We start from the raw sequence: 22,796 nt of genomic DNA on the forward strand, positions 1-22,796 counted from the left end.
TATATGATGCGGGGAGGAGCTACCAGCGCCTCTGGGGGACCCCAGAATTCGAGGATCGGGGCCACTCTGTGCCAAACAAACTGCACAGTGGAGGTAAATATGACATGTTTGTTATTTAAAAAATTAATTAAAAACTAAGTCTTACAATCACTTTAGGCTGCATTCACACCTGAGCGTCGGTCGTTCGGTCGTTTTTTCCGGCGTTTTTTTCCGGCGTTTTGTCGCGCGTATTCATGCTTATTTGCGTGTTTGCATACAGCGTCGTCCGACGTTTTTGTACTTCAACGTTTTTTATTTTAGCCAATAGGAAAAATGATCATCTTTTCATCACTTGTTGCTATGTTGGTAGATTTTTTTAATCTTCTGCCTGGGTGAAATGTCCTATTGATTAAAGCGATGAAACGCCCATAGCAAACGCTCGTTGTTGAATCAAGCGTTTCCATTACTTTCTATGGGAAATGGAAACGCTCAAATACGCCCAAACCGCCCGATACGCGCGACAAAAAAGGGTCCGGAACTTGTTTGAGCTTCAGGCGTTCGGCGTCAGGCGTATCGGCGTGCAGATGTGAACCATCTCCATAGGGTATTTGAGCGTCGCGCTTCAGGCGTTTAAACGCCTAGGTGTGAATGGAGCCTCAATAAGCTGCCCTACAAATGGCACGTGGGTTTGCGCAAAAAATGCCCCAGAAACGCGCCCGCACTTGGCTGCACTAGTAGGCGTGAACCAAGCCTAAAGGCATGACTTTTAGCCTAGGTTCACACTGCTGCGAATTCAAAATCGCGGTAAAATGCGCGATTTTACCGCGATTTCGCCGCGATTTCGGCCGCAATTTAATGTAAATCGCGGCCCAAAATCGCAAAAAAGTAGTACAGGAACTACTTTTTGAAATCGCAGATGCAGCGTCGCACTGATTAGGACAGTGCCATTGCCGACAATTGCCGCCGATTTGAGATGCGATTTGACATGTCAAATCGCATCTCAAATCGTTCCAAATCGTACCCAGTGTGAACCAGGGCTCAAAAATACAATTATAATAATAATGCTGTATGTTGTGATATGTCAGGAATTTAGTAATGCAGTTCCTGAGAAATTCACTTTTTTTTACACCTGCGCTCCATCCTGACAATGTGGAAAACATGACCTGCAGCAGCCTGCCAGATCATTTTTACGCAACCAAAAGCAGAGGCGTCCTTTATTTCCAGCTGCTGCATCTATCACATCCCCTTTATTTTTTCTCCTTTCTTGGTTGGAAATAAATCTTTCCTTGAGTAAAGACAGGAGGAGTGTCTTGTGCAGAACTGACGGAAAACTTTGAAAGGGGGGAGAAGAAAAAAAATCCAAGTCAGGCATTAACTCCAGAGAATCTCATCACCTGGCTGGCAAGATTCCGCAGCTGCGATTTAAATATCTTTTATCCTATTGGCTGCGGGAAAAGAGGGGAAGGGCCGCAGGATTAATTACAGTGCACTAACTTTTTTTTTTGTGTGGCTTTAGGGTACATGCTAAGAAAAAAAAAAAAATTCTGGGAGAGACAACGACAGAGAGAAGCCAAAAAACAAAAAAAGACCCAGGGAAGGGAAGATTGTGCAAAGTTAATTTATTGAAATTTTATTACTACTTTATCACTTATTTATTTTTTAAAGACTTTAAAAAAAAAAAAGAATCTGCAAATCTTTCCTGCGTCCAAAAATTGCTCTCCTAGGGATAAGAAATCCAGAGAAAGGAACCTAAACTTGTCAGGACAGGAGTGTCTGCAGATCCTCGGCTCCTTGTAGAAGAAGAGAAGACTTCTGGCTTTTGGATTATGCGTGTACAGCAAAGGTAAACTTCATTTTTTTAAATAAATAAATATATAGATATATATCTATATATATATATCTATAGATCTATCTATCTATCTATCTATCTATCTATCTATCTATCTATCTATCTATCTATCTATCTATCTATCTATCTATCTAATATTAAGTATTTTTATCCTTATTTTATTTATACATTCTTTATTTTTTTTAAATATATAAATAAATATATAAATAAATATATAAATAAATATATAAATAAACCAACATATATATATATATATATATATATATATATCACAAACATGTCATATTTACCTCCACTGTGCAGTTTGTTTTGCACAGAGCGGGGCAGATCCACAAAGAAGTTACGCTGGCGTATCTATTGATATGCCGCGTAACTTCTAATTTGCCCCGTCGTATCTCTGTTTTGTATCCACAAAACAAGATACGCCTGAAGCTGGGCTAGATCCGACTGGCGTACGTCTTAGTACGCCTTCGGATCTAAAGGTGCATATTTACGCTGGCCGCTAGGTGGCGTTCCCGTTGATTTCCGCGTCGAGTATGCAAATTAGCTAGATACGGCGATCCACGGACGTATTTTTTTTTACGTCGTTTCCGTAAGGCTTTTTTCAGCGTATAGTTACTTAATACTAAAGGGTCAGATTCACAAAATAGATACGACGGCGTATCTAACTATGCGGCTGATTCATAGAATCAGTTACGCATAGCTAGCCCTAAGATCCGACAGGTGTAATGGACTTACACTGTCGGATCTTAGGATGCAGTAACGCGGCCGCCGCTGGGGGGAGTTCTCGTCGTAAACCAGCGTCGGGTATGCAAATTAGCACTTACGGAGATCCACAAAGCTTTTTCCCTTCGTTAAGTCGCCGTAAGTGTTAGTTTGCCGTCGCAAAGATAGGGTACCTTTTACAAAGTGTAAAGTTAGTACACCATGTAAAAGTGTACCCGTCTTTCCCGCGTCGCTGTCAAATTTTTTTCAAAAATTTTTTTTCCCGGCGCAACTCTTTTTTTCCCGACGCAACTTTTTTTTACCCGTCGTGATTCACAAAACCTCGGCGGATCGTAACTTCGCGCAAAGCACGTCGGGAGCATGCGCAGTACGTCCAGCACGGGAGCGTGCCTAATTTAAATGGGACTCGCCCCATTTGAATTGACCCACCTTGCGCCGGCCGGATTTAGGATACACCGCCGCAAATTTCCAGGTAAGTGCTTTGTGGATCGGGCACTAACTTGGAAAAATTGCGGCAGTGTAACTTAAATCGGAAAAGTTAAGTTCCCCCCGGCTACGTGAATCTGGCCCAAAATACTTAATATATATATATATATATATATGAATTTACATATTTACATATTTCTAGGCGTAAATCAGCGTACACGCCCCTAGGGGCCAGCGTAAATATGCAGTTAAGATCCGACGGCGTAAGAGACTTACGCCCGTCGGATCTATTACAAATCTATGCGTAACTGATTCTAAGAATCAGGCGCATAGATACGACGGCTCGGACTCAGAGTTACGACGGCGTATCTGGAGATACGCCGGCGTAACTCGTACGAGAATCCGGGCCAGAATGTTCAGTCTTTTGAGTATCATTTTCCATTATTCTGCTATTTCCACATAATGAGAAGCTAAGGCAGTGGGGGGCGCTCATTTTTGCGTAGTGGAGGGTGTGTATCACAGCCAAGCGTGCTCCATAGTAGATTCTACCACATTTTCCCACCTGTCCTTCTAATGGAGATATCTCCTTGTCTGTTGCTTGACTTTTGATCCCTAATGTTGTCCCCGAGCTACCGCCTGCAGCATCTACTCAGTGCTTCCTCTTGCTCTGCATATGTATAAGAATGAGTTCTCAGTTGAGCCAACCATTGAGATTTACAATGGGGCCAGGTTCTCTTATTAACAGGTATACAGATTTGTCTATGCAAGTGTTTTGGGGGGTGCTCATTCGTTGCTAATGGGTGCAAATTGCAAATGTACTCACCAAACAACACATATGGCCCCTCGATACAATAAGAACACCTACACTGGGGGGGTTTTGCAGTAATGTGCGATTTTTAGAACTTTTTCCCTAGTTCCATTAGGGAAGTTGCCCAGGGGCCCCACTTGCCTGGGGGGGCTAAGAGAAGGGGCGCCAAAGCTGTGGCACGCCACTCACTTGACTGCACTGGTTGCTAGAATCGCCGGCCGCCCGACACCCGGCAACCAGTGACGTCAGAGGCCGCGGCCTCCCCAGCATTCAGAGCACGCCACGGCCGCCCCAGTATTTAGAAAGCGCGGCGGCCACCCCAGCATTCAGAGCGCGCCACAGCCGCCCCAGGATTCAGAGCACGCCTCCTCTGTGGCTGGAAAACTAGCTCCACCCACCTCTGCCATCTTCAGACTCAGCGTGGCTCAGAGTGAGCGGAGCGAGCGGACAGCGGAGCACTTCTGAGAAGAGTTGCCTGACTGAGCTGAGCCTGCCTTGCTGTGAGTGTGAGTGACTGCACTGCACCTGACCTGACCCTCGGCCTCACCTTGCCACTGTGCCATTAAAACACAGCCACTGTGCCATTCAAACACAGCCACTGTGCCATTTAAAATACACAGCCACTATGCCATTGAAACACAGCCACTATGCCATTCAAACACAGCCACTATGCCATTCAAACACAGCCACTATGCCATCCAAACACAGCCACTATGCCATCCAAACACAGCCACAATGCAATTCAAACACAGCCACTGTGCCATTCAAACACAGCCACTATGCCATTCAAACACAGCCACTATGCCATTCAAACACAGCCACTGTGCCATTCAAACACAGCCACTGTGCCATTCAAACACAGCCACTGTGCCATTCAAACACAGCCACTGTGCCATTCAAACACAGCCACTGTGCCATTCAAACACAGCCACATTGCAATTCAAACACAGCCACTGTGCCATTCAAACACAGCCACTATGCCATTCAAACACAGCCACTGTGCCATTCAAACACAGCCACTGTTCCATTCAAACGCAGCCACTGTGCCATTCAAACACAGCCACTGTTCCATTCAAACACAGCCACTGTTCCATTCAAACACAGCCACTGTTCCATTCAAACGCAGCCACTGTTCCATTCAAACGCAGCCACTGTGCCATTCAAACACAGCCACTGTGCCATTCAAACACAGCCACTATGCCATTCAAACACAGCCACTGTGCCATTCAAACACAGCCACTGTGCCATTCAAACACAGCCACTGTGCCATTCAAACACAGCCACTCTGCCATTCAAACACAGCCACTGTGCCATTCAAACACAGCCACTGTGCCATTCAAACACATCCACTGTGCCATTCAAACACAGCCACTATGCCATTCAAACACAGCCACTATGCCATTCAAACACAGCCACTATGCCATTCAAACACAGCCACTGTGCCATTCAAACACAGCCACTGTGCCATTCAAACACAGCCACTGTGCCATTCAAACACAGCCACTGTGCCATTCAAACACATCCACTGTGCCATTCAAACACAGCTACTGTGCCATTCAAACACATCCACTATGCCATTCAAACACAGCCACTGTGCCAATTAAAGGCAGCCATGACCGTTGTGGACACACAAAGGTGGACAGAAACATCCAAAACTCCCTGGTGGACAGAAACAGAGTCTGGAGATCTCGCTGTTGGAGCATCAAAGACATATGAGAAGTCAAGGGCTGATTCAGTCCACCAGACTCAAAATAAAACTAAAACATCTCTTTTGAGGTTTGGACAACCTGTAGGGTTCAGAGATAAGGGAACCACAAGTTCCAGCCCTCTGCCCTTGCCATATATTACCGGGGCTCCTGGAGGTTGTAGGTTCCCGGTGTCTAATTTATGGACCTTTTATATTTGTTCATCATTTAGGACGGCTCAGCTCCAGGTGTTCAACATCGAGCGCTTGAGATTCACACTGTACATTGCACAGACTTGAAAGGAACGGCAGCTGCAGTCCCTGACGTATCAGATGTTGGAGCTTGAATAAAGCGAGACATATGCCGCCCAGAAGGCCAGGGTGGTAAACAATTTACAGTAGAGAACTCACAAAAATAACAATTTGCAGATATCTTCCAGCAGCATTCAAAGTTAACCCTTAATATCTTCTACAGCAGTCTTCATCAACCTTTATAATACAGAGGAACTTATAAAATAACTTTCTGGTCTCTGGGAACCCTGCTATAGTGCTATTAGTATTATACCTACAGCTCATGGCAGATTATCGAGATGGTCAGTGGGGAGAATGCTTTGTACAGTGGTGGTTGGTGGAATTAATGCTCCTTACATTGTCAGTGGGAAGAATGTTCCTTACATTTATTGTCATTGGGAAGAATACTTCTTACATTTATGGTCAGTGATAAGTATGTCCCTAACCATGGGCGTCCGCTCCATAGGGCAAGGGGGGTCGTTTGCCCCCCCTGGAATCGCCAGGGAGAGCCAGGAGCAGGGCCGAACTGGCCCTGGGGCCGATTTAAGCGGTGACTGCAGCGCTTCCCTCCCCTCTAGTTGTCCCTTATTTAGAGTGCCTGTCCCTCTTCTGGAATCAAACCCATTTGGCCCTCATTCCAAAAGATTCCTCTTTTAGATCTGAAATAAATATACTGTCAATATAGTGTAGTGTTTCAGTCAAGGGAAAGGGGTGCTGTGTAATGTAAAGGGGTCCAGTGATGCAGGGTGCTGTATAATGTAAAGGGGTCCAGTGGTGCTGTGTAATGTAAAGGGGTCCAGTGATGCAGGGTGCTGTGTAATGTAAAGGGGGCCAGTGATGCAGGGTGCTGTGAAATGTAAAGGGGGCCAGTGATGCAGGGTGCTGTGTAATGTAAAGGGGTCCAGTGATGCAGGGTGCTGTGTAATGTAAAGGGGGCCAGAGCTGTGGGGTGCTGTGTAATGTAAAGGGGTCCAGAGCTGTGAGGTGCTGTGTAATGTAATGGGTTCCAGAGGTGCAGTTGTGGAGAGGGGGTACACAGTAGTGACAAAGAGATATTGAAAGATGCAGGGGGCACAGTGGGGTGTTTTTCCATTTTAACGTGGGGGGGGGGGGCGCTTTTACCCCCACTAGTGGCTTGAATCCTAGTTCAGTACAGAATGAGTTAATAAATCTGGAATGTAGCATCTAAGACCCCCTGGAGGGCAGACCTCATGGGAGGGGCCAGGATGCATGATGTCATCTGTTTATTGTCTAGAGAACAGAAGGTGATGTCTTGTTTCAGCCTTGATCTTGAGGCATCAAAAGAAAAACATAATTATTAGTTTTGTGACACCCTCACCGACCTCTCTTGCGAAAATCTGCATTGACTAGAATTTAGTACCATATATATAAATATAAATATATATATAATTTTTTTTCTGCTGTTATGGATAGTCACCCATCATTGTTGTCAGCGAGAGGAATAGTGCCCCATCGTTGGGTTCATTGGGAGGCATAGCGCCCCATATCTATATATATATATATATATATATATATATATATATATATATATATATACATATACAGTCAATATACAGCCAATGGCTGCCAATGGCTGCGCTGCTATCAATCTATCCAATGAAGAGCCGAGAAGCCAGCACGTTCGCGACGCAGGACTTTCGAGGGCTCAGGTAAGTAAACAGGGGGGCCTGTAAGCAGGGCCGTCTTAATAGCATCATGGGCCCCTGGGCAAAGTAATGCTCTGGGGCCCCTACGATGATGACAGTGCAGGTAAACAGACATCAAGTAGGTAGAAGGCAGACTGCCTCCCCTGTGTATCTATCACTCTCAGTGCCATCATGGGGCCCCCAATTTTAGGGCAGCCCGGGCTCAAGGACCAGCTGCTTTAGGGAAGGTGCAGGGGCCCCCAATGCAGCTGGGGCTTCTGGGCAGTGCCCAGGTGTGCCCTCTCATTAAGACAGCCCTGCCTGTAAGCATTGGATGCTTTTTCACCTTAACGCATAGGATGCATTAAGGTGAAAAAACAGGAAGCTTTACAATCCCTTTAAGTTGAGGAGATTTCCTTTTGTTTTGTGTTGCGTCTACAGGACAGGAATCAAATGAAGAACTTCTCTAATGGGACAGAGATGGCATATTAATTCTAACAACAGTTTTTTCCATTACCTCTCACCAATATTAAAAAAAAGTTTTGGTTTTAGATATTCCACCATTTTGACACATGAACTTGGTTGCTGTTAGGAGCTTCTAGCGCATGGATTTAGAAGGTTGCCGAGCTTTCTACGGGAATCTTCATGGAATGTTTTCCTTGGTGGCATCTCCACAGGGCAGAGCCAGGCCAGGAGGCTCCCATAGTCCGGCATCATTAATCTGTCACAGCAGACACACAAACCTTGCTGAGAATGGGAGACAAAGGGGCTGAGGCTGCTGGGTCTATAAATAGGGGGAGATGTCCATCTTGGCAGCTACACAAAGAGCGGTTTCTAAACTCCAACGCTGCCCTTTACAATGAACCAGAACGAGACGAAGCGAGTCAAAGGGCCTTGGAAAAATCTTCAGTCTGGGGTAGACAGGGCAACCAATAAACAGAGGACATGAGGGGGTCCAGAACGGACGGGGCCTCCTCACAATACTGCTTTCATTTGGGAGATAAAAATAAAACGTATCCCAGATGTTGTGACAATAGGGAGGCGTTCAAATATATATACAGTGGGGATCGTAAGTTTGGGCACCCCAGGTAAAAATGTGTATTAATGTGCAAAACGAAGCCAAGGAAAGATGGAAAAATCTCCAAAAGGCATCAAATTACAGATTAGACATTCTTATAATATGTCAAAAAAAGTTAGATTTTATTTCCATCATTTACACTTTCAAAATTACAGAAAACAAAAAAATGGCATCTGCAAAAGTTTGGGCACCCTGCAGAATTTCTAGCATGCACTGCCCCCTTTGCAAAGCTGAGACCTGCCAGTGTCATGGATTGTTCTCAATCATCGTCTGGGAAGACCAGGTGATGTCAATCTCAAAGGTTTTAAATGCCCGGACTCATCTGACCTTGCCCCGACAATCAGCACCATGGGTTCTTCTAAGCAGTTGTCTAGAAAACTGAAAGTGAAAATAGTTGACGCTCACAAAGCTGGAGAAGGCTATAAGAAGATAGCAAAGCGTTTTCAGATGTCAATATCCTCTGTTCGGAATGTAATTAAGAAATGGCAGTCACCAGGAACAGTGGAAGTTAAAGCAAGATCTGGAAGAACAAGAAAAATATCAGACAGAACAGCTCGCAGGATTGTGAGAAAAGCAATTCAAAACCCACGTTTGACTGCACGATCCCTCCAGAAAGATCTGGCAGACACTGGAGTTGTGGTACACTATTCCACTATAAAGAGATACTTGTACAAATATGGTCTTCATGGAAGAGTCATCAGAAGAAAACCTCTTCTACGTCCTCACCACAAAAATCAGCGTTTGAACTTTGCAAATGAACATATAGACAAGCCTGATGCATTTTGGAAACAAGTTCTGTGGACCGATGAGGTTAAAATATAACTTTTTTGGCCGGAATGAGCAAAGGTACGTTTTGGTGAAGAAAGGGCACAGAATTTAATGAAAAGAACCTCTGTCCAACTGTGAAGCATGGGGGTGGATCAATCATGCTTTGGGGTTGTATTGCAGCCAGTGGCACAGGGAACATTTCACGAGTAGAAGGAAAAATGGATTCAATAAAATTTCAGCAAATTTTGGATGGCAACTTGATGCCATCTGTGTAAAAGCTGAAGTTAAAGAGAGGATGGCTTCTACAAATGGATAATGATCCTAAACACACCTCAAAATCCACGGGGGATTACATCAAGAGGCTTAAACTGAAGGTTTTGCCATGGCCTTCACAATCTCCTGACCGCTACATAATTGAAAATCTATGGATAGACCTTAAAAGAGCAGTGCGTGACAGACAGCCCAGAAATCTCAAAGAACTGGAAGACTTTTGTAAGGAAGAATGGGCAAAGATACCTCAAACAAGAATTGAAAGATGTGATTTAAGGTAGATATTAAGGTAAAAAAAACATATTTTTGTTATTTTCGATATGATAAGGGCAAATTATTTAGTCACATCACCCCCTACCTCCATCCCCCTCTGCCACCAACACCCCCTGCCTCCATCCCCCTCTGCCACCAACACCCCCTGCCTCCATCCCCCTCTGCGGTGCCACCAACAACCCCTGTCTCCATTCCCCACCCTCTGCGGTGCCACTATCCCCCTCTGTGGTGCCACTAACACCCCCTGCCTCCAATCACCCCCTGCCACTAACACCCCCTGCCTCCAATCTCCCCCTGCCCCCATCCCCCTCTGCAGTGCCACTGCAGCCACCATCACCCCCTGCCCCCACCCCCCTCTGCAGTGCCACCGCAGCCACCGTCACCCCCTGCCTCCAATCTCCATGCGCAGTTCCAAGCCGAACCGAACTTGGCTATTTTTACAGGCACATTTCCGCAACCACAGACATTTACAAACAGGGGGAAAAGTGCCCGTTTTTACGAACTGTCCGTAAAAATACGGAAGATTGGCAACACTGGTCTGAACACACATGTGAATCCATTCATACGGTATATACTGTATGTATTTTAAAGTTTGTCTTCAATTCAGCTTTAAAATATTCCCTCCAGGCAGCGGGTTTGACAATCAGGTGTTAGGAGGGAGTTATTGAGATTGACTGCTATTTCAGCACATCTGTGTCCTGCAGCTCTGTGTACTCGGCATAAATCAAGAGCAGTTTATTCGCTAAATATGCGATGAAAGACAATAACATTTGAACAGTAATATTTTGCGTACTTATCAGTAACGGCTACAAATTTCCCACTCTGTTTATAAATGCAATCCTTTGATTGGATCCCCATTGGATAAGGTTTACGGCTTATCAAAATAAAATACAGGGACACTCTATTGACCACGCCTACTTTTAAACCCCACCCCCCAAATCACGCTCCTATTTTTAACATTCTTAAAAAATTGACAAGGGCTTTTGGAACAATGATGGGACACTATTCCTCCAACTAATACCAATGATGGGACACTATTCCTCCCACTAATACCAATGATGGGACACTATTCCTCCCACTAATACCAATGATGGGACACTATTCCTCCCACTAATACCAATGATGGGACACTATTCCTCCCACTGACACCAATGGGACACTATTCCTCCCACTAATGCCAATGATGGGACACTATTCCTCCCACTGACACCAATGGTGAGGCACTATTCCTCCCACTAATACCAACGATAGGACTAATGTTAGGGGTGTGTTCCAGATGGTCACCAGTCATCTCTATGACCGTCGGAGGCCCGGCGCGACGTTATGACGTCACGCCCGGTACCCAGAAGTAAACAAAGCCGCAATAACGGCTGTCCACGTGAGATCAGTGAATGTTTTTTCACCGATTTCATGCTTGTAAGCCTGGAGGAGAGATGTGAGGTCTTATTGACCCCACATCTCTCCATAAAGAGGACCTGTCACACTGATTCCTATTACAAGGGATGTTTACATTCCTTTTTTTTTGTACTTTATATGTTTATTTGTTTTTTTCTTTTCTTTACATAAAACAGCATATGGAAAGGCACAGGGCAAATACTCTGCCAAAAACAAACATGAATACAACCCTCTTGACAAAAAAAATACATACATATTCGCTCTGGACCCTCCCATAAACTCCCTCACTAAATCTTCCCACTCTAACCCTTTTCTTAGTCATCACTCTCTCTCACAGAGAGACAAGTGATCCATCTGCCCTTTCCCAGCTCCCCCCCTCAAAAGACGAGAGAAAAAAAAAAAAGAGAAAAAAAAGAAAAAAAGATAAAAGAGGGGGAGAGAGAAGGGGAGCCCCATCCTCTCCCTCCCTTAAACCACAATTCATAACAGGAAAGTCGGTTTATCCTTCATATTATATTTTACATTATAATTCCCTGCGCGTATCCGATTCTTCATTTATCAGGTTCAGTCATTAATCTTTTCCCCTCATCTGAATTTTTAAACAAATTCCAGCTCTTCCACGTTTCTTTGTATAGTTTATTTTTACCCTTAGCTGAGAGAACTAGGTCTTCCATAGCTTCTATATCTCTAACTCTATTTATCCACTCTAAAACTGTTGGTGACGTAGTATCCCTCCACCGTAAGGGTATACCTGCTTTAGCTGCATTCACCAAATGGCACAGTACTGAGTTCCGATAAGTCTGAACTGGAATCTCAGATAGGTGAAGTAGGAAAAAAGCGGGATCATTGGGTATTTTTAACTCAGAAATTTTTTGCAAGATTCTCATAATTGACAACCAATAAACTCTTATTTTTTTACAAAACCAAAATATATGAATCAATGTCCCGCTTTCTTCTCCACATCTCCAACATCTGTCAGAATTTTCATTGCAGAATTTTTTGAGTCGTACTGGAGTATGGTACCACTGCATCAAGATTTTATAGTTTAATTCTTGAATTCGTGTACAGATTGAAGAGTTTAGAGTCAAAAAGATAATCTGTTTACGTTGTAATGCAGAGAAGGTCCTATCTAGGTCCTTCTCCCATTTGTTAAGGCCTGGTATCTCCTGATCCTCCCTAAATTTATTTAATAGTCCATACATTTTAGAGATCCCTCGGGCTAGTGGTTCTAAATCATTACAGTACGACTCAAAGATTGTTAACTGACGATGAAAATTACTTCCCGGGCCTAATGATCTAAAAAAATTACTTAATTGCAACGCCTGCCAGATATTGACTTCAAAAGGGCCTCCTATTTGTATTAATGTTTTAATCGATGGCCAGTTTTCTGATATAATAAAATGTGAGGCCTGATATACTCCTTTCTCTATTAATAACCGGAAAGATCCTCTTTCATTACCCGGACTAAAACTTGGGTTCCCCAATATGGGAAACAAAGGTGATCGCACTGTAGAAAAGTTCCCGTTTTGGCATATACGTGCAGTAATTTTTAGTGTTGTGCCAATTATAGGGTGATTTTTAAGAGGAGCCGGTAATACTGTATAGCACCAAGGTGCTCTACCTAAAGGAACTGTGCTCAGCTGTTGTTCTATGTCAACCCACCTCTTAGATCTAACATGTTTACACCAGTCCACTAATCTAGATAGATGTACTGCATAATAATACTTAAATATATCTGGGACCCCCATTCCACCAAGATTCTTAGGCATAGTCAACAGATCTCTTTTAATCCTAGGACGTTTCCCGGCCCAGATAAAATTCATAAATAAACTACGTATCTGACGCAAAAAAGTCACTGGAATCTTAATTGGTAGCGCCTGAAGTAAATACAAAATTTTCGGAAGAACGGACATTTTGATTATACTAATGCGGCCAAACCAAGAATGGGAACCAAGTCGCCATTTGTCAAGTAGGGCTCGTAATAGATTATACATTGGTAAAAAATTCATTTTAAAAATGTCCTTTTCTTTTGATGGAATATTTGTGCCCAAGTATCTAAGCATTGGACTCCATTTAAAACAAAAATTCGCCCAAAAGGAATCCCGGGAAAGAGGGGATAGTGACATGCTCATGGCCTCTGATTTAGTCTGATTTATTTTTAAATTAGAGAGAGTGCCATATTTCTCAATCTCACTCAGCAAAGTAGGGAGAGAAATATGAGGCTCGGTTACTGAAAAAAGCATATCATCCGCATAAGCAGAAACCTTGTGGATTCCTTCCCCAACCCTAATACCCCGTATATCCGGATTCAGGCGAATTCTGTTCAGCAATGGTTCCAAAGAGAGAACGAAGAGAAGGGGTGAGAGGGGGCAGCCCTGGCGAGTACCATTCGAGATGCCGAAGGGTTCAGAAAGGACCCCATTTGCCTTTACAACCGCTTGAGGGTTTGTATAAACACTTTTAATCCAGCTAATCATTCGTTCTCCCATTCCTATTTGTTTCAGCACCTCAAATAAGAACCGCCAGTCTACCCTATCAAACGCCTTCTCCGCGTCTGTATTTAAAAATACACACGGTATTTTTTTATCATTTACCTGATTAATCAAATTAAGAACTTTTGTTGTATTATCTCTACCTTCTCTCGTGGGGACGAACCCTACTTGGTCTAAATCTATTATTTGGGGGATCCATGATTGTATTCTGGTTGCTAATATTTTCGTAAATATTTTTAAATCTGTGTTCAGTAACGAGATGGGTCTGTAACCTCCACAATCCGCCGGGTCCTTCCCCTCTTTTGGAATTAACGTAATATGTGCTCTCAGGGTATCCATAGGGAATGTGGAAGTCAGACCCACCGCATTAAAGACTTTTGTCATTTGTTTACTTAATGATTTTAATACTTCAGTCACTTCTTTTACCGTAATAGGAGTGTCCAGACTATAACGGGCTGGTGAGGGTAATCTCGTCATACCTGTCGAGGTTAGATATTCTGCTATCCTGGACTGAGGGGAAGTAGCGTGAGGCAAGTTATACAGAGTATCATAATACTTCCCGAATGTCTGGGCAATATCTTTAGGTATCTGTTTTAAATGTCCCTCTTTATCTTTTATTTGTGATATATAAGTTGACCTATTCTTTTCTTTAATTTTCCCTGCTAACAATCTGCCACATTTATCTCCTATTTCATAATCTATTTGTTTCCCTCGTTGGATTAGGGCTTTTGCTTTAAACCGTAAGATCTCCGACAGTTGTCTTCTCAGATGTCCCAGCTCCCTACCTACTGATGCTGTCTGTATCTTTTTATGCTGTGTTTCTAAGGTCTGGATCTCATCTAATAATTCTTTGGTCTGTTTTTCCCTTTTCTTTTTCAAAATTGCTCCATGTTTGATTAAAATTCCTCTGATCACGGCCTTGTGTGCCTCCCAAATCATACCTGGGTCACTCTCAGGAATGTCGTTTATCTGAAAATATGCTATCATTTCTTTAGATACATCGTCCCTTACTTCAGGATTTTGAAGAAGGCTTTCATTCAATCGCCAGCATCCCTTACGTTGAGTGGCCAGGTTAGACAGGAAGAGACACAACGAAACCGGAGCATTGTAATAGGAATAAAAGTGATTAAGACCAAAATGAGGGACAAATGAGGAGGAAAGAAGAACAGAGGGAAATTGTTCCAATCAGGGACAGTCCCTCGAAATCAGGGACAGTTGGGAGCTATGTCTTGGTAGGTTTGCAGTTGTGCCATACTCTTTCCATTTTCGGATGATGGATTGAACAGAAGCTCCGTGAGATGTTCAAAGCTTGGGATTGTTTTTTTATAACCTAACCCTGCTTTAAACTTCTCCACAACTTTATCCCTGACCAGTCTGGTGTGTTCCTTGGCCTTCATGATGCTGTTTGTTCACTAAGGTTCTCTAACAAACCTCTGAGGGCTTCACAGAACAGCTGTATTTAAAAAGAGTTAAAATTACACACAGGAGGTGGACTCTATTTACTAATTAGGTGACTTCTGGAGGCAATTGGTTCCACTAGATTTGTGTTAGGGGTATCGGAGTAAAGGGGGCTGAATACAAATGTACCCCCCACACTTTTCACATACTGTATTTATCGTGCTATAACGCGCCCCGGCGTATAGCGCGCACCCCAGAAAAGAAGCTGGGATAGCCAACCTGCATTTTGATTGCACTGCCTGCACCCTAGACTCGGATCACAGGAAATAGATCACCTGGTTTTCTTTGAGCGGTTACCCACTTTCTCGCGCACCCCCGAACTTGAAGGAAAATCCTGGGGAAAAAAAATACTTACAGTTTGGATGCCCCTCGTCGGTGTCTTGCCCGTCAGCCATCGCGTCCATCGGCGGCCTCATCCGGTCCGGGGTCCTTCTGCGGCCATCATGGTGTCCTCCCCGCTCGATCCCCGCTTCCCGCGCTGAGTTGGAACCACTGTGCCGGCATATACTGAACGCAGTACACTCGGGTATAGCCGAGCCTGCCCGACTATACCCGAGTGTACTGCGCTCGGTATATGCCGGCGCAGTGGTTCAAACACAGCGCGGGAAGCGGGTATCGGCGTATATCGTGCACCCACGATTTTGCCCTGATTTTCAGGGCAAAAAAGTGCGCGGTATACGCCGATAAATACGGTATTAATTTGTAAAAAAATATTTGAAAACCATTTATAATTTTCCTTCCACTTCACAATGATGTGCCACTTTGTGTTGGTCTATCACATAAAATCCCAATAAAATACATTTACGTTTTTTTGGTTGTAACCTGACACAATGTGGAAAATTTCAAGGGGTGTGAATACTTTTTCAAGGCACTGTGTGTGTCTTCAGATCCAGCTTCAGCATTAGGAAGGAGTTAAAGCACAGTAACGTGGCCTGGAAGCACGGAGGAGTCTGCCTGGGATGTCCGGGACAAGCCCTGCAATGGCAGAGATACACCTTTACGCCCCGGGCCATACATTACAGCATGAGACACGCCCGGATCTCTGCAGCATCGGATTAGAACGCCGAGCAAACAGATGCCCCGTATCTGCCTGGATCTGTTATACGAGGGAATCTGTAGTTATATTGTTAGATTAGCACTACGAATCTGGGAGGTCCTATCCAAGGTTTCTAAAGGGGGGATACCAAACGCCGCCGGGAATTAAAGCAAAAAAGTTGGCAAACACAAGATCTGTGGGTGTCATTACAAGTTTCCTGAAGGCAATCTGTATTTTATAAGTGAAATGTAAACCTATAGGGCCAGATTCACAAAGAGATACGACGGTGTATTATCTACAGATACACCATCGTATCTCTGACTTACACTGGTCCTATCTATGCGCCTGATTCGTAGAATCAGATACGCATAGATAGGACTAAGATCTGACAGTGTTACACTGTGTTACACTGTCGGATCTTTTTTTCAATTTAAAAATGGCGCCGGGGGCGTTCCCGCTGATTTACGATAAATAATATGTAAATCAGCGAGATACGCAAATTCACGAATGTACGCGGACCCGTCGCAGTGTTCTTACGTCGTTTCCGTAGCGGTTTTCCGTCGTATACTTACCCCTTCTTTTATCAGGCGCAGCCAATGTTAAGTATAGCCGGCGTTCCCGCGTCGAATTTGAATTTTCCTACGTCGTTTGCTTGCGCCGATTCACGAACACGCGCGTCGCAAGTCCCGCTCACGTCGCAACCACTGACGTCCTAGTGACGTCAGTGGGAGCAATGCACGCCGGGAAATTCCCCGGACGGCGCATGCGCATTTAAATCGGCGCGGGAACGCGCCTGATTTAAATAGTACACTCCCCCTAGCCGCGGAATTTGAATTCCGCCGGGGGATTTAGGATCCGCCGCCGCAAGTTTGGAGGTAAGTGGTTTGTGAATTAGCCACTTGCCTCTCAAACTTGCGGGAGCGGATCTTAATTCACGTAGATCGAGCGGATCTATAGATCCGCTGATCTACGTGAATCTGGCCCAAGATCTGTGGGTGTCATTACAAGTTTCCTGAAGGAAATCTGTATTGTATAAGTGAAATGTAAACCTATAATATTCAGCGGGACTCTCTGTGAAGAATTGCTTTAACCGCTTGCCGACCGCCGCACGCACGCACTCACGACCCTGCCGCGAGCTTGGTGACCGTGCCCGCGGAGTGTCATGGAGCTGAAGAACGGGGAGATAGATGTCAGTGTAAACACAACGGCCCGGATTCAGAGAGATCGGCGCATCTTTAGATAGGCGTAGCGTATTTCATATGCGCTACGCCGACGTAACTTTGAGAGGCAAGCTGAGTGGGCCAGATTCACAAAAGGGATACGACAGTGTTTCTCCTGATACGCCGTCGTATCTCTGTTTGTATCTATGCGGCTGATTCATAGAATCAGTTACGCATAGATAGATCCGACAGGTGTAATTGTTTTACACTGTCGGATCTTAGGATGCAGTACCGCGGCCGCCGCTGGGGGGAGTTCGCGTCGTAAACCAGCGTCGGGTATGCAAATTAGGAGTTACGGCGATCCACGGCGGATTTTCGCGTTCGCTACGTCGCCGCTAGTCTAGTTTCCCGTCGCAAAGTTAGTCGTCGCTTTGGGTGCCCTAACTTTAGTCAGCAATCGTATTGCTGTCTAAAGTATGGCCGTCGTTCCCGCGTCGAAATTAAAAATTTAACGTCAGTTGCGTAACACGTCCGGGAATACGGAAGTACGCTACGCGCGTCGCCGTTCGAAAAAATGACGTCACGGCGCGCAAAGCACGACGGGAATTGCAAAACGGAGCATGCGCAGTAGGTCCGGCGCAGGAGCGCGCCTAATTTAAATGGCACACGCCCATTTGAATTGGCCCGCCTTGCGCGGGAGGCTGCCAGCGTAGTTTTCATCGCAAGTGCTTTGTGAATCAGGCACTTGCGATGTGAACTTGCGGCGGTGTAACGTATCTACGATACGTTACGCCGCCGCAGTTCTGCGTGAATCTGGCCCAGTATTCACAAAGCACTTGCTCCCATATTTACGCCGGCGTAACGTAAATGGGCCGGCGTAAGCCCGCGTAATTCAAAGTAGCAAGGCAGTAGGCGTGTTGTATTATAATGAAGCGTGACCCCATGTAAATGCATGGCCAAACGAACGGCGCATGCGCGCGCATGCTCAGAATCACGTCGAATTTACTCCCTAAGATACGCCGGGTCCATTCATGCGACGTGAACGTAACCTACGCCCAGCCCCATTCACGTAAACGACGTAAAATACGACGCTGTTCCCGCGCCCATACCTTAACATGACCTACCCCTGCTTTATGAGGGGTAAACTTACGCCGGACGTACACCTTACGTAAACGGCGTAGCTTACTGCGATTTTTTTTACGAAAAATATGTAGAAGAATACGTATCGGCCTAAACTGAGGAAAAAAATATATTTTTATATATATTTTTGGGGGATATTTATTATAGCAAAAAGTAAAAAATATTGCATTTTTTTTTAAATTGTCGCTCTATTTTTGTTTATAGCGCAAAAACTAAAAACCGCAGAGGCGATCAAATACCACCAAAAGAAAGTTCCCTTTGTGGGAAAAAAAGGACGCCAATTTTGTGTGGGAGCCACGTCGCACGACCGCGCAATTGTCAGTTAAAGCGACGCAGTGCCGAATCGCAAAAAGTGCTCTGGTCTTTGACCAGCAATATGGTCCGGGGGTTAAGTGGTTAAAGAGAACCTGACTCATTTAAATTTTAAAGCGGAGTTCCGCCGAAAAAAAATATATATTGGGCCAGATTCACATATACTTGCGGCGGCGTAACGTATCGTCTATACGTTACACCGCCGCAAGTTTTCAGCGCAAGTGCCTGAATCACCAAGCACTTGCGTGTAAACTCACGGCGGTGTAACGTAAAGGCGTCCGGCGCAAGCCCGCCTAATTCAAATGGGGCGTGTACCATTTAAATTAGGCGCGCTCCCGCGCCGGACGTACTGCGCATGCTCCGTTTTGAAATTCCCGCCGTGCTTTGCGCGAAGTGACGTCATTTTTTTGAACGGCGACGTGCGTAACGTACTTTCGTATTCCCGGACGTCTTACGCAAATAAAAAAAAAATTTGAAATTCGACCCGGGAACGACGCCCATACTTTAACATGGCTCATCTAAAGTTAAGCCATGTTAAAGCAGCCGTAACTTTGCGACGGGAAAAAATTACTAGCGACGACGTAACGAACGCGAAAACCTTTGTGGATCGCCGTAAAAACCTCATTTGCATACCCGACGCTGGAAAACGACGCAAACTCCACCCAGCGGCGGCCAAAGTATTGCATCCTAAGATCCGACGGTGTAAGTCAATTACACCTGTCGGATCTTAGGGCTATCTATGCGTAACTGATTCTATGAATCAGCCGCATAGATACGATCAGAGATACGACGGCGTATCAGGAGATACGCCGTCGTATCTCTTCTGTGAATCTGGCCCTAAAAGTCAGCAGCTACAAATGCTGCAGCTGCTGACTTTTAAAATAAGGACACTTACCTGTCCTGGGTGCCCGCGATGTCGGGTCCCGAAGCCGATCTGTCCCTCGGCTCTCGGGTGGAGGCGCCGCCATCTTTCGGTAAGGGAATCAGGAAGTAAAGCCTTGCGGCTTCACTTCCTGGTTCCCTACTGCGCATGCGCGAGTTGCGCCTAGGGTGACCACATTTCCAAACTACAATTCAGGGACACCCCCCCCCTTCCCAAAAATCAGCTTGTGCTGTAACGAATCACAGCAGGGGGCGGGAAATGTGCTCTTCCAGGCATTCCTGGCCAGGACAAGTACTGTCAGTGAGTAAAGCGGTGATGTGGCGCCCTTTTTTGGGGGCATCAGATTGGCACGGGGCTTGGCTGTGTCAGTTTCATTCCGGGACACTGTATTGTCCTGGAATGAAGGTGCCCGGGACAGACCTGCAAAATGCGGGACTGTCCTGGGGCAATCCGTGACACGTGGTCACCCTAGTTGCGCCGCGCGATCCCACTGGTTCCTGCTGTGTGTCCCAGAAGACAGTGAGGGGGGGGGGGATAGTAGGCGCCGGACGTGGCAAGAAATGTTCTGCACATGGTGTGGGATCTCCGCACACTCTACACATCACCTTTAACGCTCCAATGCGTGCGCTCGACTCGGCGGTGATTGATAGAACAGGCCGCGCGTCTGCTTTCCACATTTCCTGGATTTTCCATGTAATTCTGCTCTGTCATCCCCCGGCTTGTTAAGTAAAACCAATGTTTCCGGAACAGCGGTCTAGGATAGCTTTGACATTTCATTTTTTTTTTATCGTTTTTTTTCCTCTATGAGACTTTTTCTGCCCACGTGGAGAAGAATACAAAAGGCAGCAAAGTAAAATGATACAATCATAACACTGCCTGCATGGGTTTCCTCCCACACTCTAAATACGAGTTGGTGGGATAATTGGTTCCTGTCTAAATTGTCCCTAATATACAGTATCTCACAAAAGTAAGTACACCCCTCACATTTCTATAAATCTTTTCTTGTATCTTTTCATGTGACAACACTGAAGAAATTACACTTTGCTACAATGTTGTGTAGTGAGTGTACAGCTACCGTGTGAGGCGTCAATGACGAGTTGCTCTTATCTTATAGCCTGCAGGCTCATGTGAAATACTCTCTGTAGGACTTTGTTCCTTACTCTCCAGCAGGTGGTAACAATACCCAGAGAAAGGGGACTCTCTAATAAAGATGAGTTATGGAGAGAGACCAGAGGAGTAATTGATAGAGAGACATTCCTACGTTGTGACCTCATCGGTGATTGGGTTTTGGGTCTGATTTATCACCTTCTTCTTACCTGAGGTCACAGAATGCAATCTGAATTTACAATCTCTTGTATGCTGGCCATACATGCATCCATTCTTACTGCCACTGATCATCTGATCAGGTCGTTTTTTATCAATGAGAGATCTGAAATGACCTTTGACCTATAAATGTACTTTTTCCTAGCCAATCACTTTCAACGCTTCTTTGGAGATTTTTTTTTTTTTTAATCTAATATCAGAAATAATTGATTGATCAGTACAGCAAATGATTTAATTGAAAACAGCCTAATATCGAGGTGGATGTTGGTGCCATCAGGGCTGGTGCAAGGATTTTTGACACCCTAGGCGAAACCTAATTTTTGCTGCTCCCCTTGGCTCTGCCCCTGACTCCACCCCCTTTGCCCTGCCCATGTAACCCATGTGTCCTACCTTACCATTACACTGACCTACCTGACCCCTACACGGTCCTACCTACACTGACCTGCCTTACCACTACACCTACCTACCTGATGTCTACACTGACCTGCCTACACTGACCTACCTACACTAACCTACCTGACCCCTACACTTACCTACCTGATCATTACACTAACCTACCTGACCATTACACTGACCTACCTGACCCCTACACTGTCCTACCTACACTGACCTGCCTTACCACTACACTTACCTACCTGATGTCTACACTGACCTGCCTACACTCACCTACCTACACTAACCTACCTGACCCCTACACTTACCTACCTGATCATTACACTAACCTACCTGACCATTACACTGACCTACCTGACCCCTACACGGTCCTACCTACACTGACCTGCCTTACCACTACACTTACCTACCTGATGTCTACACTGACCTGCCTACACTCACCTACCTACACTAACCTACCTGGCCCCTACACTTACCTACCTGATCATAACACTAACCTGCCTGACCATTACACTGACCTACCTGACCCCTACACGGTCCTACCTACACTGACCTACCTTACCCCTACACTTACCTACCTGATCATTACACTAACCTACCTGACCATTACACTGACCTGGCCCCTACACTGACCTACCCACCCATACACTGACCTACCTGATTCCTAATACAATGTCAGTGTTCTTCACTCTTCACTCCACCCCCTTTGCCTTGCCCATGTAACCCATGTGTCCTACCTGACCATTACACTGACCTACCTGACCCCTACATGGCGCTACCTATATTGAACTACCTTACCGCTACACTTACCTACCTGGGCCCGGATTCACAAAGGACTTACGACGGCGTATCTCCACGTGCGCCGTCGTAAGTCTGAATGTGCTCTGTCGTATCTATGCGCCTGATTCTTGGAATCAGTTACGCATAGATTTGGCCAAGATACGAGCGGCGTAAGTCTCCTACGCCGTCGTATCTTGGGGTGCATATTTACGCTGGCCGCTAGGTGGCGCTTCCGTTGATTTCCGTGTTGAATATGCAAATGAGCTAGATACGCCAATTCACGAACATACTTGCGCCTGGCGTAATAAAATACGCTGTTTACGTAAGGCGTCCGACCGGCGTAACTTTACCCCTCATAAAGCAGGGGTAAGTCATGTTAGGTATGGACATTGGAAACGTCGGAACAGCGTCGTATTTTACGTTGTTTGCGTAAGTCGTCCGTGAATGGGGATGGGCGTAGGTTACCTTCATGTCGACTAAACATTGAGCCGGCGTAATTTACGGAGAAAATTCAACGTGATACTGAGCATGCGCGTGCATGTGCCGTTCGTTAGGTGCGTCAATTACGTGGGGTCACGATTCATTACCATAAAACACGCCCCCTACCAGCCTAGTTTGAATTAGGC

General features: G+C 45.3%; 1 protein-coding gene across 1 annotated transcript in view; it reads left to right on the forward strand.

Annotated features, from left to right (window-relative positions):
* The first annotated feature begins 1,339 nt into the window (after positions 1–1,339).
* COL7A1 (collagen type VII alpha 1 chain) overlaps positions 1,340–22,796 on the forward strand; it is a 262,626-nt gene continuing 241,169 nt past the window's right edge. The window contains exon 1 of the mRNA XM_040360996.1: positions 1,340–1,822. The gene's annotated coding sequence lies outside the window, so the exon portion shown is untranslated. The remainder of the gene's footprint in view (positions 1,823–22,796) is intronic.

The sequence above is a fragment of the Rana temporaria genome, chromosome 7, assembly GCF_905171775.1.
Source record: "Rana temporaria chromosome 7, aRanTem1.1, whole genome shotgun sequence".
Lineage (NCBI taxonomy): Eukaryota > Metazoa > Chordata > Amphibia > Anura > Ranidae > Rana > Rana temporaria.